A 13,282-nucleotide genomic window follows, 5' to 3' on the forward strand; every position below is an offset into this window, starting at 1 on the left:
GCCCTTGCTCAAGAAAAGATGTTTTTGAAGGTACCTCTGAGGTGCTTCTGCATCTCCCAGATTCTGGATCTTGTTGAAAACCTAGGCAAAATCAAGCTGGCTTGGGCACTTTTCTAAGCATTGCCATCTCCCAGGAGAGCTAGTTTGCTCTATCAAACTCACCGCATCTGGGAATGTTCAATGGTAATCTCCAGATTACTCCTCATATCTTTTGCTTACTGCTTGACTTGGCAGCCACAAAGGTAAGTCCATGTACATGGAATTTATCCACTGGGAAGGCATTCTTCTGCTTTACAATCACACTGAAAAAGGGTGATGAAAAAATAGTCAAGGAAGATGCCAGATTCTGTTTCCGTCACTAGATGCAGTGGTCCGTATCTTGCTAAATGAAGCAAGGGCAGCAGTTCATGCACAGCATTTGTTTTAGCTTGACACTGTGACAGCACTGTTACTAGTGAGTATATGCGTTCGTCTGCTCCCTGTCACTCATCCAAAGACCTGACTGTATCCAGTCACAACCTCATACATCATTATATAAGGTCCTTGGCTGTCTTTGTAGTTCCTTGAACCCTAGACAATCTCACTTTCAAATTTGACTTCACACTTATCTTTTGTTTGTCTTACGAAGCCCTTGTTCTCTGAGCTACCTTATTTCAGACCACAATCTCAACCTGACCCCACTTACCTACTTTCTTTCCCTTCTTCTTTCAGTTCAGATAATTCTTGACTCCTTTTTGGAGGAAAGAGGAAAGCTGCTGTCCTAAAACCCTCTAAATTCAAGTGAATGACACATATGCCATTGAGGAACCAAAATGTCTCTTGGTTCCCATCATTATGGACACCATCACTGCAAGCCTTGCATCAGCAGTGGTCAACATCTGCAGCAACATGTAGCAATTAGATTGTTCACAACTGCCAAAGCATTTTACAGGTAGATGCATTATCTTTGGGTATGTTATAGGCAATACCATCAGATAAATCATCTCTTCAGCCAAAAAATATCAATTATAATCAGGTTCAGGTTATAATTCAGATCTAGTCATGTCCAGTGATACAAATCTCCTTATATCCCTATCACCACCACCTCTATCCCTTTTTTGTTTATTAAGTAAAACTCAAAATGCTCCTTGGGAAAAAAAAAAAAAAAAGATTTTCTATGAAAATGCCCATTTTATCCAGCAGGAAACAAAGATCTGAAGTACTGCCAAGGGAGGAGTGATCATCTCGTCTTTCTCAGGCTGCATGTAGGTGGTCATTCATCAGAAGTCTAAGTGGATGATGAAGATAAAAGCATTTTTAGTCAGGCTGTAAGCTTAGCCCTGGTCTCCACTCCTGTAAATACTTATAGAATAAAAATGCCACCCCATAGTAACACATAATTTTGCACAGAACCACTGATGTGTAGTGATGCTGTATTATCAATGATCAGTATTTCCTGCATGCTTCACATTCATGCTTATGAGACCCTTAACCACTCTATCCTTGCATGCCAGCACCATCCCTAATTCTACATCCTTATATACTAGGACAAACTGTGTTCTTTTAACAGGACGATGTGACATGCATCCAAGCTTATGGACGCAATCTGATATTTACTACTCTGACAAGGTAAGCAGCCAGAAATTGAGGCTAGCTGTCTAGTTGCACAAAAAGAAGGGAAGGACACATTTTCATTTTCAGTGTTGCTGAGGGAAAAACATTATTACATTAATTACATGGCTTCCTTCTGAAATCTGGGATTCAGAGAGTCCTGGCAAAAGATAAAGCTACTCCAGGACTGGGTATGTGAGCCTCAGAAATCGGTCTTCCTACGTTTCCTCAAACATGATGGTAAATTTCGTGGCACCCTTTTAGTCTGACTTACTGCAGCATGACTGCTGTAGGACAGATGAGACAAAGAATTTTTTGATCCAATCGGGTTTAGGTTAATTTGGGGATGTCATTTTTGGAGGAAGGATTGAGGAAGGCATAAATCGTGCACAGCTAACAGGTCAATTGAGCTACATCTGCCATAAAGGCTCACAAAGCTTGTGGAGTATTCAATCATAACTCCATTCATGGGTAATATAAGTATAAAAGACACAGCAGGAAGAACGAGTAGCAGTGAGGAGTACAAATGTATTAATTTTGAGTACAGCATTTATATTTGCTATCATAATTGGCACATTATAATGATTTTCTTAGAAGTGAATTAGTGATCCCAGTAGAGAATACAATTTGCAGAGTCATTGAATTAGAAGAAATGAAATCAAAGACAGTCTAGCATCTCTCTTATTAAATAACTGTGGCAGATATTGTGTTGCAGAAATACAGAATGAATGCTAACAAATCACCAGAATTGAATGGTGTTCACCCATGACTTTCAAGAGAAACGGTGGAATTACTTATGGCATTATGTAATTCACTTAAACTTCCATTGGTTCCTGAAGTCTGCAGAGTAGCAAGCATGGTGCCATTCTTTAAAATGGTTGCCAAAAGGGTATTCAAGGAACTGGGGTGTGGCAAATTTTGCATTTGTACTAGGCAAATTAATAGACAATATAACAAAAAATTAAATCAATGAATGCCTGATGAACGCAAAAACTTACCTTGGGAAAAGTCAACATGGTTTCTGTTAAGAAAGATTTTTTTCTTAGAAAACTAATTCCTTTGAAGGGGCAAACAATGATAATGGTGAGTGTATTTGATTAGGTTAGATTTCCAAAAGGCTTTAGAGGGAACTGTACAGCCATGGGATAAAAGGGAAGATCCTGGCATGGTTACAAATGGGAAACATTAAGCAGAGTGTCTGGCCAATTGATGAATGGAGAGAAGTCACTGTCAGATGGGGGCTATCCTAAGACTTGTGCTGTTCCACACTTTCATAAATGACCTGGCAGAGGGGCTGAGCAATGAGGTGATCAACTTTGCTGATGATACAAAGCTCTTCAGAGCAGCAAGGAAAAGGACTGACTGTAAAGAGTTGCAGAAGGACCTTAAAAGGCTGAGTGACAGCACAATGAAAAGGCAGGTAAAATTCTGTGCTGGTAAATGTAAAATGATGGGTATGGGGAAAAATGATCCTAACTTCAAAGCAATAGGCACTGAGTTGGTCCTTGCCAATCAGGAATGAGACTATGTGGTTATGATAGATATCTCCATCAAAAATCATCTCAGTGCTCAACAACAGTCTAAATAGCAAATCAAATGTAAGGCTTTGCTAGGAGCTTGAGTACCATCTGCAGTCCTAGTACCCCATCTTCAGGCTGTAAATGGAGAATGTTTGGAGAATGCAAGGAGGATCTTCAACATAAACAACAGCTCTGAGGAGTGAGTGAGTGGGCTGGTACCCTTCCATCTGGAAAAGAGAGCATGGTGGTGGAGAAAGTAAGACACAGGTCTAATTATGAATGGCATGGAGAACTTGAGTGGGGATTAAGAGTTACCTGTTTGTTTCTTTTGGGGTAACTAGACTTGGAGCAATCAAATAAGGCAGTTGGGATCCAGGTTCAAAACACAAAGAGGGAGATGGTACACAGAGAGAAACAGAACTGGGGAGCTCATTGACAAAGGATGGTGAGGAAGCAAGAAATTCACATGGAAATAAGGGGAGACATGATAAACACTAGTAAAAGAGATTGATTGCAGTTTATTAAATAAAGAAAAACTTCAGGTTTGGTAGACCCTGAGAGCTAGAAACAGTTAAAAGATGGGGGAGTGTCATATACATTTGTTCTGTTTTCACTTTTCTTGAGATGTTTGCTTGAGGTCATTCCTCAGACTTGCTAATATTCATTCAGAAGATTGACAGAAACACAAAACATTTTAGACTAAAATCAGACCAACTTCAATAGTAATTGGTATTAAATGGGGTTATATATAGCTTTGACCCTTTGAGGAGATCTAGATCTTACCTTTCCCAAGATCTGATGGAGTTAGATTACTGTTTTCCAATCTTTTTTGATTTGCAGATCTTCTAAATATTGTTGGTTGATACAAGAATAGCAGTACAGTAAATACCAGATTACTGAGAAATGGATATTTTTTCTTAGTGATCTTAACAGACTCCTTAAAACTTGTCCACAGACCCTTAAAGAGTCATGAACAATAGCTTGATGGGTACTAGCTGCCTTGTGTAGAGTTCACCCTTACTTTTCAAATTTATTGTAGGCAGCAGACATCCACTACTGGGAAACTGGCAAGTTAGTAGACACAACAGTGAGACTCTGAAGTTCATGGAAAAGGGTGATGGGAACTGCTCACCAGAGAAAGATGGCAGCTCTGCATCTCTCTGTCTTTGTGACTTGGCCAAATTTGTCTTCACTTAATACCATGTCCAAAGAATTGAACTGAAGTGATAAGGTTCTAGGTGATACCATAAGGTAATCATAAGGTCTGTATAGCACACTCTTGCTCTTTTAAAAGGGAAAAAGTCATATTCCACCCCCAGACCAAGCCAAGCCAGTGTGACTGGTGTGTTTGCCTCTAAATGGAGCAGGCAATCTGCCTGTGTATTGATTTTGTGCACATTAATAGCTCCTAATAGCTCAGGCCATCTCCTGAGTAGCAATTTGCATATTTGTAGGGGAATAATTTCCTTGTGTATTAATAGAAAAATTCACCCTTTACAGTATGTTTTGCTGCTGACAAGAGAATGATCATTTGTAATGAGCCTTCTGCTCAAGTTTTTAGTAAATCTGCAATTCTGAACCCCCCTCCTGCTTACCTGCTCCACTGTAGTATCCAAATTTTGCAGCCTACTCACTTAACTCTACTGTGGATTGAGCTAAGACAGACACAAATCCCTTTGTCCATCCCTTTCCCTCTAGGCACCATGTAGGGAACAAGCTCACCCACATCAGCTGTTGCACAGTGCTTCATTTTTCCCTCATGTATTTTACATCCCCTGAGCTTTCTCTCTTCTAAATGGCCCTGCCTTTTTCCAGCTCTGGTCCTTCCCGTTGCACTCTGTAACCCTTTCTGTATCCCTTTCTCTCTGGCCTGGCTAAATTGGGATGAACACAGCGTTCCAGGAGAGGGCGCAGGATGCATCTAGAGATGAGATTGAGACAGTTTGAATGCCTGATTTATTTATATTTTTTTCCTTCTTTTTGCTTTTTCTTTTATCCTTTTCCCCTGCAGTGCTGTTTCAGATGTGTAAATACTTATCCCTACAGGCTCTGCCTCTAGGACACACTAGATTTTTCTTTCTCCCTTTTTAGCACAGTCTAAGTAGCTGTCTGCTTTCTTTTTGTCTTTTTTCCAGCTGTTCATGAATTAGGCAGTGTCTATGGAGCTGCCCATGTATCTGTCCTTATGGGGCACAGCTGTTTTAAAACTCCTCAAGTAAGACAAGGAAGCTGACATGACTGCGGTTGTGAGTTTGGGTTTGATCCGTATTTGTTTCTCCTTTACTAACTACATTTCAATGGTAAAAGGTAGGTCCTTTGCCTCGCTGGTGTGGGATGTCAAGCCGTTGCTGATGGAAGTGTGAGGTGTCTGCCTGCTGAGATTATCCTCTTAGAGTAACTTGTGGCTTTACAGGACAGGAAAGGTGCAAGGGTGACAGTGGGAGAAGAGCCAGTTGCATTACAGGGCTGCTTTGCCAGTAGGTTGAGCTTCCACTGTTCCCTTTCCTTTTCTAATTACATTACATTACATGATCATAGCAATCCTTTCTGGCTTTAAAACTGATGGCAGATGTATTCCCCAGATAATGAGTCTCATAAAAAATTATATGAAATGTCCCATTGAATTTGATAGCGGGGGTACTCTTCCAATTTAAAGGTTATAGGATGACGCAAAAAAAGCTAAAGAAAGGTTATTCTTTCCCATTCACCCTCTGGAACTTGGGTAATTATAGAGCTGACCTTGACAACACTAACGCATATGCTTTTAGATGACTGAAAGGAAGCTTTCTATGGATAGGGAAATGCAGGAACTTTCCTTATAGACAGATTTGTAGCCTAGAGATTTTGCAGCAGGTGCTGTTCTGCTTCTTTGACATTGAAGTCTTTATTCCTCTTAGCTGTGGATGATGGCTGCATGGACCAAAGCCCTGATCTGACACCAGCCACTGTAGTGGACCTACAACTTTTCTCTAGGGCAGTAGCAGCAGATACCTTTGTTATGGTATTTGACAAGTCTTTGGTCCCACAATCACATAGGTGTTTGAATACAAACATTCTTGCTAAAAGCCAGGAGCACAAGTGTGGCCCAGGCTCACATTCAGCAAGAGAGCACAAAATAGCTAGACCCTTCGTGTCTTAATATATCTAGTGTCGAGAAAGAGTCTTTTTCTTTTCTGCTGCCACAAATGAACTTAGTCAGAATTTGGTACTGTGGCCCATAACTGGGGATGCTAGGGACCACAGCAAAGCAGCTAATGAATAGTCAGGGAAGGATGTGCGCTAATATGGGAAAGGTGTGAACTCTTAACAGGCACCCAGGTTTTAAGGAGTGAAATTCTATTTAGTGCCACTAGGGGACACCCAAACTGTTTCCAGCGTGTAAGAAACGGCTCCATAACCTCGACTACCTTGGAAATCAATAAGTGGGAGAAGGAAATGTATTCGGAGGGAATAGAGGTAATAGATATTTAGGCACATCTGAAATCTTTTCTTCAAGTTACAGTGGGAGTTACGTGAATAGAATCATGTGTATACAAATTGAATCAGTGAATGACAATAAACTGAGCTGATGAACTCCCTGTGTCTAAAAGCTGTAGCTTAGTGTCAGAAGTGGCTGGTTCCTGTGGGACAGGATTGACGTCTCACTGAAGGAGCAGCCACATCCTATTGTGAGGGCCTGGAAAAGCTACGCTGGTATGAGAGAGACAAGGACATATCTAGAGGCTGAGAGAAGGGGCTGGTGGGACGTTCTAGGTTTTCTGCTCACCGAATAGCTGATGCTAGCCAGATAAGTGGACCCGATTCCAGTTAACATCGCTTGTATAACAAGAGAGCAGAACAAATCCACCAAACTCAGTCAGAGCTCACATCTGAGGTGTGCTGGGGGTGACATAGTAATCAAGGTCTCATGTGGTGATCCAGGGATTGTTTTACTCTAGAAAAACCAAATTGTTTCAGACAGGGAAGAATCTAAGGATGTGAAGAAGTTCTCAAGGAACTAACAAGAAATTGCTAGAGTTTTACTCCAGAAGTCATGCCAAGTAGGGATCAAAGCTTTTTCTTACCTAAGCCAAACTAGGCTACACCAAATGCATCAGCAGTGCTGCTGCTGAATCTGACAGTCTCACCACAAACACTTTCATTGGGGTTGATGTGGGAAACTAATTTCTCTCTGACCTCTAGAAACATGCCCTGTGTAGTGTCTCAGTTCTACCAGGAGGACTGCGATAAAGGTGGTTATCCTGTCATTGTCTGAACTGAGTCTTTTTGCTATGATTAAGCTGACAAAGGCTGTTAATTAGAGCAACACAAAGGTTTTTGCTACGAACCAAAGTATTTTTGTAAGGGCACATGAAACATGTCCTCTTAAGACCCATGGCAGAGCTTTGTGTCCAATGGTCTCATCCAACACATGTGGGACTTATGCCCAGGATTCATTCTGGGGCTGTCTTTTTGGTCCTTGCCTTCCCTTTAAAGACTGCAGTGGCATGAATGGGATATGAGCCAGGAAAAAAGTTTCCAAACAATTTCCTATAGAGACTGGAGGTAACTTCTTTCACAGGGGCTGGTCAGGGATGCAGTTAGAGGATTCCATGCTGAAAGGCCGTGCACTGGGATGGCTTTCCTTCCCAGCCAAGGTCAGGCAGGTGCTGCTTTTCCCTTGGTCCTGCTGACATGATTTCCTGAGTGATTGCTTATCTGTTTCTCAGTGTCGTCATACCTGCCCACCTGAACATCATCTGTATGCTGCTGGCATAAGGACTTGTTTCTGCTCTTCCAAGGGCTGTATATCAGTGTTGAATAATGCAGCCAGAAATCTCTAGAGCTCATGTACTGCAAGTCATTAAACTGGATTGACTTTGGCTCTATGCATAGTGAACAAGCTGTTCTTTTTGAAACAGTGATTGAGTGTCTTAGATTGTAGTAAATAGTGCCTTATAGAATAGGAATAACTCCAGTTTGCAGTGAGACAGTTTGTTTTAAGGTCTTTGAAGACACTTTCATTGCTTTCTTGGTTAAGTTATGTTCACTTCTGCTCACTGCCTTTTTGATCTCAAAGCAGGATATAACACATCTGAACATCTTTTGCCCTAGCCAATTGTGGTGCCTTTTCACCCACAGGAAGTTTCTCCAGCTGTGCCTTTGTAATCTTCAAAATTTCTTCCATCTTTTCCTCTTCTTCCCCACCTGTTTCATCTCCTTTTGCCTTAAAAACTGTCCCAAATGCTTCCTTGAGTTCTTCTCAGTGCAGGCTCCTCTTTTATTCTGCTGATTGCTTTTAGCAGAGCCAAAGATCATATTTTCATCTTGTCCAAGGGCCTTTGTGGTAAGTTAGCCCTCCCAGAATAGAAGGGACAACTGTAAAGCCGTCTGTGGCTAGGCTGTTGGGGTGAAAAACCATCTTTCTTTTGATCACTGTTCCTGGAGTCCTTCTGACTGTGAATTTTCACAGAGCACCTAACATTAACACTCATTTTTTGCAGCATCAGGAAAATATCTGAGGACTGAGATACCTGTGGCAGAGGAGAAGCAAAGAATGGACAAGTGAGTCTTCTTACCAACCTTTTTATGGTTTGGGATTTCACCTGCAAAAAGCCACACCAGGCTTCATAATTCAGAAAAACTGTATAGGTTTTTCCATTATTTTTCATTGTTTTCCCCTTGGTTACGTGCCATATTTAAGTATAGTGAGGTTTCTCAGAAATAATTCAGCTCACATGTTCTATGTTTGGTTTTTGCATCTACGCAGTAAGCTTGATTTTGAAAATCCATGAGAGAAGGCCTTGACGTGGGCTGAAAGGTTAACCTCTGATGCCCAACAGTGCCAGTCCACTGTGCGTGCTGGGAATATCATTCTTTTGGCTGGAAGTTCTGCAGAATGGAGCTCTTGGCACCTATTAGTGGGCAGGGAAAAGGTGGTCTGGAGCTTTGCGAGATACTGCATGTGCCTGTGGACCTGCTGGAGAAGGGTGGCTGCTGCAAGATGGAACAAGTGACCAGTGAATTGCTTCAATGTTTTTCAGCTTTAAGAGTTTGGGGTATTTTTCTTGAAATGAAGTTACATTGGAGGCAATAAGCCTCAAGAAGAGATGCAAGTAAATGGCATTTGATGTGCTCAGGAGGTGAAGCCACCCTGTCTTTTGCAGGGTCGGTTAGTACAGATGAAGAAAAGAACTGGTGTTTCCCTTGGGAGAGCTTGCTCCATGCTCAGTGAAGCTTCCTGTTCCTCTGTAGCGTTTCTCCCAGGAGCAATGAGAGCTGGGGCATGGTTGAAGTTTATGTAGCCCTGCAGAGGAGCCTGTGAGGGAGGACACTGCCATGACATCTTTCAGCTGCCTGGATCTGCTGCTCAGGGCCTGCCCACCCTGTGAAGAGGGCAGCAGAGATCACAGGAGGTCTGGAGACTGTGTGACACTTCCATGGCTCCAGAGGTAACTCGATTTTCTTACGGATCTGGAAAAAAAAACCCCAAACAACTAGGGTAATCAAAGTCCAAGGAAGGAGACCATAGGCAAGAAAACCTGCTTTCTTTTGCATCAGACAGCATCTGGTCACAGGAATAAGATAATCCCATAAAGGAACTGCTGTCACACCTTCAGGAGCCACCATTAGGAAACCCCATGACCCGGAATGGCACACACACGAGGCTCAACTTCTGCTGAGTCCACTCCTTGGTAAATATCACACTATATTTGAGAAAAGTATATTTAGTAAGTGTTCAAGTAAACAAAATAACAAAACATCTACATTGAGCAGTTGTTTGTAAAGCAGCTGCCAAAAGCGAAGGCAAAACCTCATTTGGCTGAATTTTGCTGATTTTTGCAGCTATCGTAAAGGAAGGTGACTCCCTGAAGGCTCATAACTATTCTGCAAGGTGACAAAGTGGCTTTTCTGGGGGTGTACAACCTGCCCTGTACCAGCAGCTTGCCTTTCTGTTGCAGCCTTAACAAGAAGTCAGGCTAGGTTTTGTTCCCTCTGCAAGTCTCTGAGAGATGGATTGGATTAGGGTGACCATGGCCATTTTAAATGGCTCACCTTTTCCACTGGTGTCTTCTCAATTAGTGATACGAATGAAATCTGGCCAGGGGTAATCTGTGGGCAAATCTCAGGTTTGGCGGATGTGCCAGGATTTTACCTGGTGGGAGTCCAAAGTCCACACATCGGTCTGTACTGACTTCTCCCTGCCCCAGTACATCCCACTGACTTCAGCTGTCAAGACCTTTCCATACTGTTTGTTGGCTGGTGCCAAGGTAAAGTTGGCCAGCTAACCTGGAGACCACCTCCAGTTAGCTTCCAGCAAGGTTACTGGTGCAGCTTTGGCCACCGGAGGGCTCCAGTTTTATTTCACAAATATGACAATATGATAGTAAAAATTACCCTTGCAGTGGGTCAAAAGGGGGGTCTAAAATCCTGCAGAAGCCTCATGCCTTATCCTAATGCTCGGCATGCAAATCAAAAATGGGATGTCCAGCTTCCTGCATCATGAACAATCAAGAATCTGGGACGCTTGCTTAAAATTATTTGGGTTATTACAATGATTTTCTCAGCCTCCTGAGGTCTGTCTCTGTTCCAGTGCAGCAAGGATGTGCTCATAAAATCCCTTTTTGTGTGAAGGGGCATTGGCAGGGGCAGGGGTGTGTGTGGAGGGAGAGGACCATGGGAGAAGCAAAGATAGATTCATGCCACACTGTGAGATGCTTGTCAGGCACAGCAAGGGAGGGAATCCCCAAATTGCACCTGCTGAAATCTGTTAAAATCCTGCCTTTTCCTCCCTTCTCCCCTTATTGAGGGACCAGTACAGCACAGGAGGGAATCAGAGAGGAACCTTTCATTCATTGCATGGCACTGCAATGGATTCATTGCATGTCCTTGAAGGAAGCCCAGGTTTTGTAGCTGACCCTGAGCTTTACCATCAGGAAAGTAGGTTGTTTTTCTTCTTCTTTTTTTCATTTTCCTCTGCCTCATCTCCAGTCCTATTTTTAGAGCTTGACGTTTTCTCAGGGGTTTCACAGTCTATTTTTAAAAGACTTCGCAGGCTGACAAACCATTGTTATTTTCTTTAGGGTGGTGTCAACACGGTGCCTATAGTAAACGAGCCCAGCATTTGCAATAGGTAATGTTTTAAAGCAGAAAAACATTACTGTTGAATATGAAAAATGCTTTTGCAAATACATCCCCACTGTGCAGTGCTTTATCTGCACAGAGCATCCTTTTGCTTGCCTCATGACTTTCCCCTTTTCTGAAACAGCATTGGTCTGACCGTCAGATTGCTCACTGCTGCATCAACCTGATCTGTACATTATCAGATCTTCTAGAGTGACTGTAAATCAGGTTTGGTCCAAGTCTTGCAGCACATTTAATGTTTTTATAACGCTCTTTTTCTTGTCTTTTTTATTGGGAATGAGTTAAACAGTCCAGCTCTGAAAGCAATATAAGGAAGAGTTTGAAGGGCTTAAAATATGAACACTAGCAAATATTTAGTAATAACCATCATGATATCATCAATTTCAGTGGCATTCGCAAATGAATCCAGCAAAATCACAGCTTCTTTTTACCTATGGGGGAGAAAAAAACTTAAAAAAAAAAAGGAAAAAGGAAAAAGTCAGGAACAGTTATGTAAAGATGTGGGAGCAGATGTACTGCTGGTGTAAGCTGGCACTGCTCCACTGATGTCAGTCAAACCAGTTGATGTGGGGGAACATTCGTCTGCAAGGGAAGCTAGTCTCAGATTTGCCAGCAAGCTATGGTGGCTTCATAAGCTACCACACAGCAGCTTAACACAGTATTTGCTCATATCATGCTCTGAGCCCCTCACAAACATGATGGACAATGTATTGAAGGTCTTTCATTGATGCTTAACCCAGTGTCTCTTCTATACTACCTACTGCAGACAACACCGCCCAAGAAGACAATTCCTGCTCTTCAAGCCATGTGCAGTGGTTCCTTGAGCTGTAATAGCTCAGCTATGCCTTTGAGCACCGAGTCTACAGACCACAGACATGTGCAGAGAGCCTCCTCAATCAGCATCTTGTGTGAATGCCATGGAAAGACATTGTGAGCCACCCTTTCCCAGAATTGCAAGGGCATTTAGGAACCTGAACTTCCTTGTTTCAGTAGAATTTGAGATTGTAAATACTTCTGCAAATTTGAATCCTGGTGTGCACTATGGGTTCTGGGCAAGGAAATAAGACACAGTACACAAAAATGGCTCTGCTATTTTCACGGTCCTGGCTCTCAGTCCTTTCCCTGAACGATGAAGCATCCAGGAGCTTCACAAGCTGGTGGTAGTAATTTCAATTATAAGCCTCCAAGGGATTTCTTTTCCCTGAATTTGTCCAGCTTCCTGCTGAACCCTTGTAAACAATTACTATCTACTACATCCTGCAGCAAGGAGTCCTACAGCTCAGCTCTCCCACGTGGAGAGTTACCTCCTCTTCTTTGAAACTGCCACTTTATTTAGAATCATACAATCATAGAATCGTAAGGGTTGGAAAGGACCTTAAGATCATCTAGTTCCAACCCCCCTGCCATGGGCAGGGACACCTCACCCTAGACCATGTCGCCCAAGGCTCTGTCCAACCTGGCCTTGAACACCGCCAGGGATGGAGCATCCACAACCTCCCTGGGCAACCCATTCCAGTGCTTCACCACCCTCACTGTAAAGAACTTCTTCCTTATATCTAGTCTAAACTTCCCCTGTTTAAGTTTGAACCCATTACCCCTTGTCCTACCACTACAGTCTCTAAGGAAGAGTCCCTCCCCAGCATCCTTGTAGACCCCCTTCAGATACTGGAAGGCTGCTATGAGGTCACCACGCAGCCTTCTCTTCTCCAGGCTGAACAGCCCCAACTCTCTCAGCCTGTCTTCATACGGGAGGTGCTCCAGCCCTCTTATCATCCTCGTGGCCCTCCTCTGGACTCGCTCCAACAGCTCCATGTCCTTTTTATGTTGAGGACACCAGAACTGTACACAGTACTCCAAGTGAGGTCTCACGAGAGCAGAGTAGAGGGGCAGGATCACCTCCTTCGACCTGCTGGTCACGCTTCTTTTGATGCAGCCCAGGATACGGTTGGCTTTCAGGGCTGCAAGCACACACTGCCGGCTCATGTTAAGCTTCTCGTCAACCAACACCCCCAAGTCCTTTTCTGCAGGGCTGCTCTGAATCTCTTCTC

Source organism: Strigops habroptila, chromosome 3 (assembly GCF_004027225.2).
Source record: "Strigops habroptila isolate Jane chromosome 3, bStrHab1.2.pri, whole genome shotgun sequence".
Classification (NCBI taxonomy): Eukaryota; Metazoa; Chordata; class Aves; order Psittaciformes; family Psittacidae; genus Strigops; species Strigops habroptila.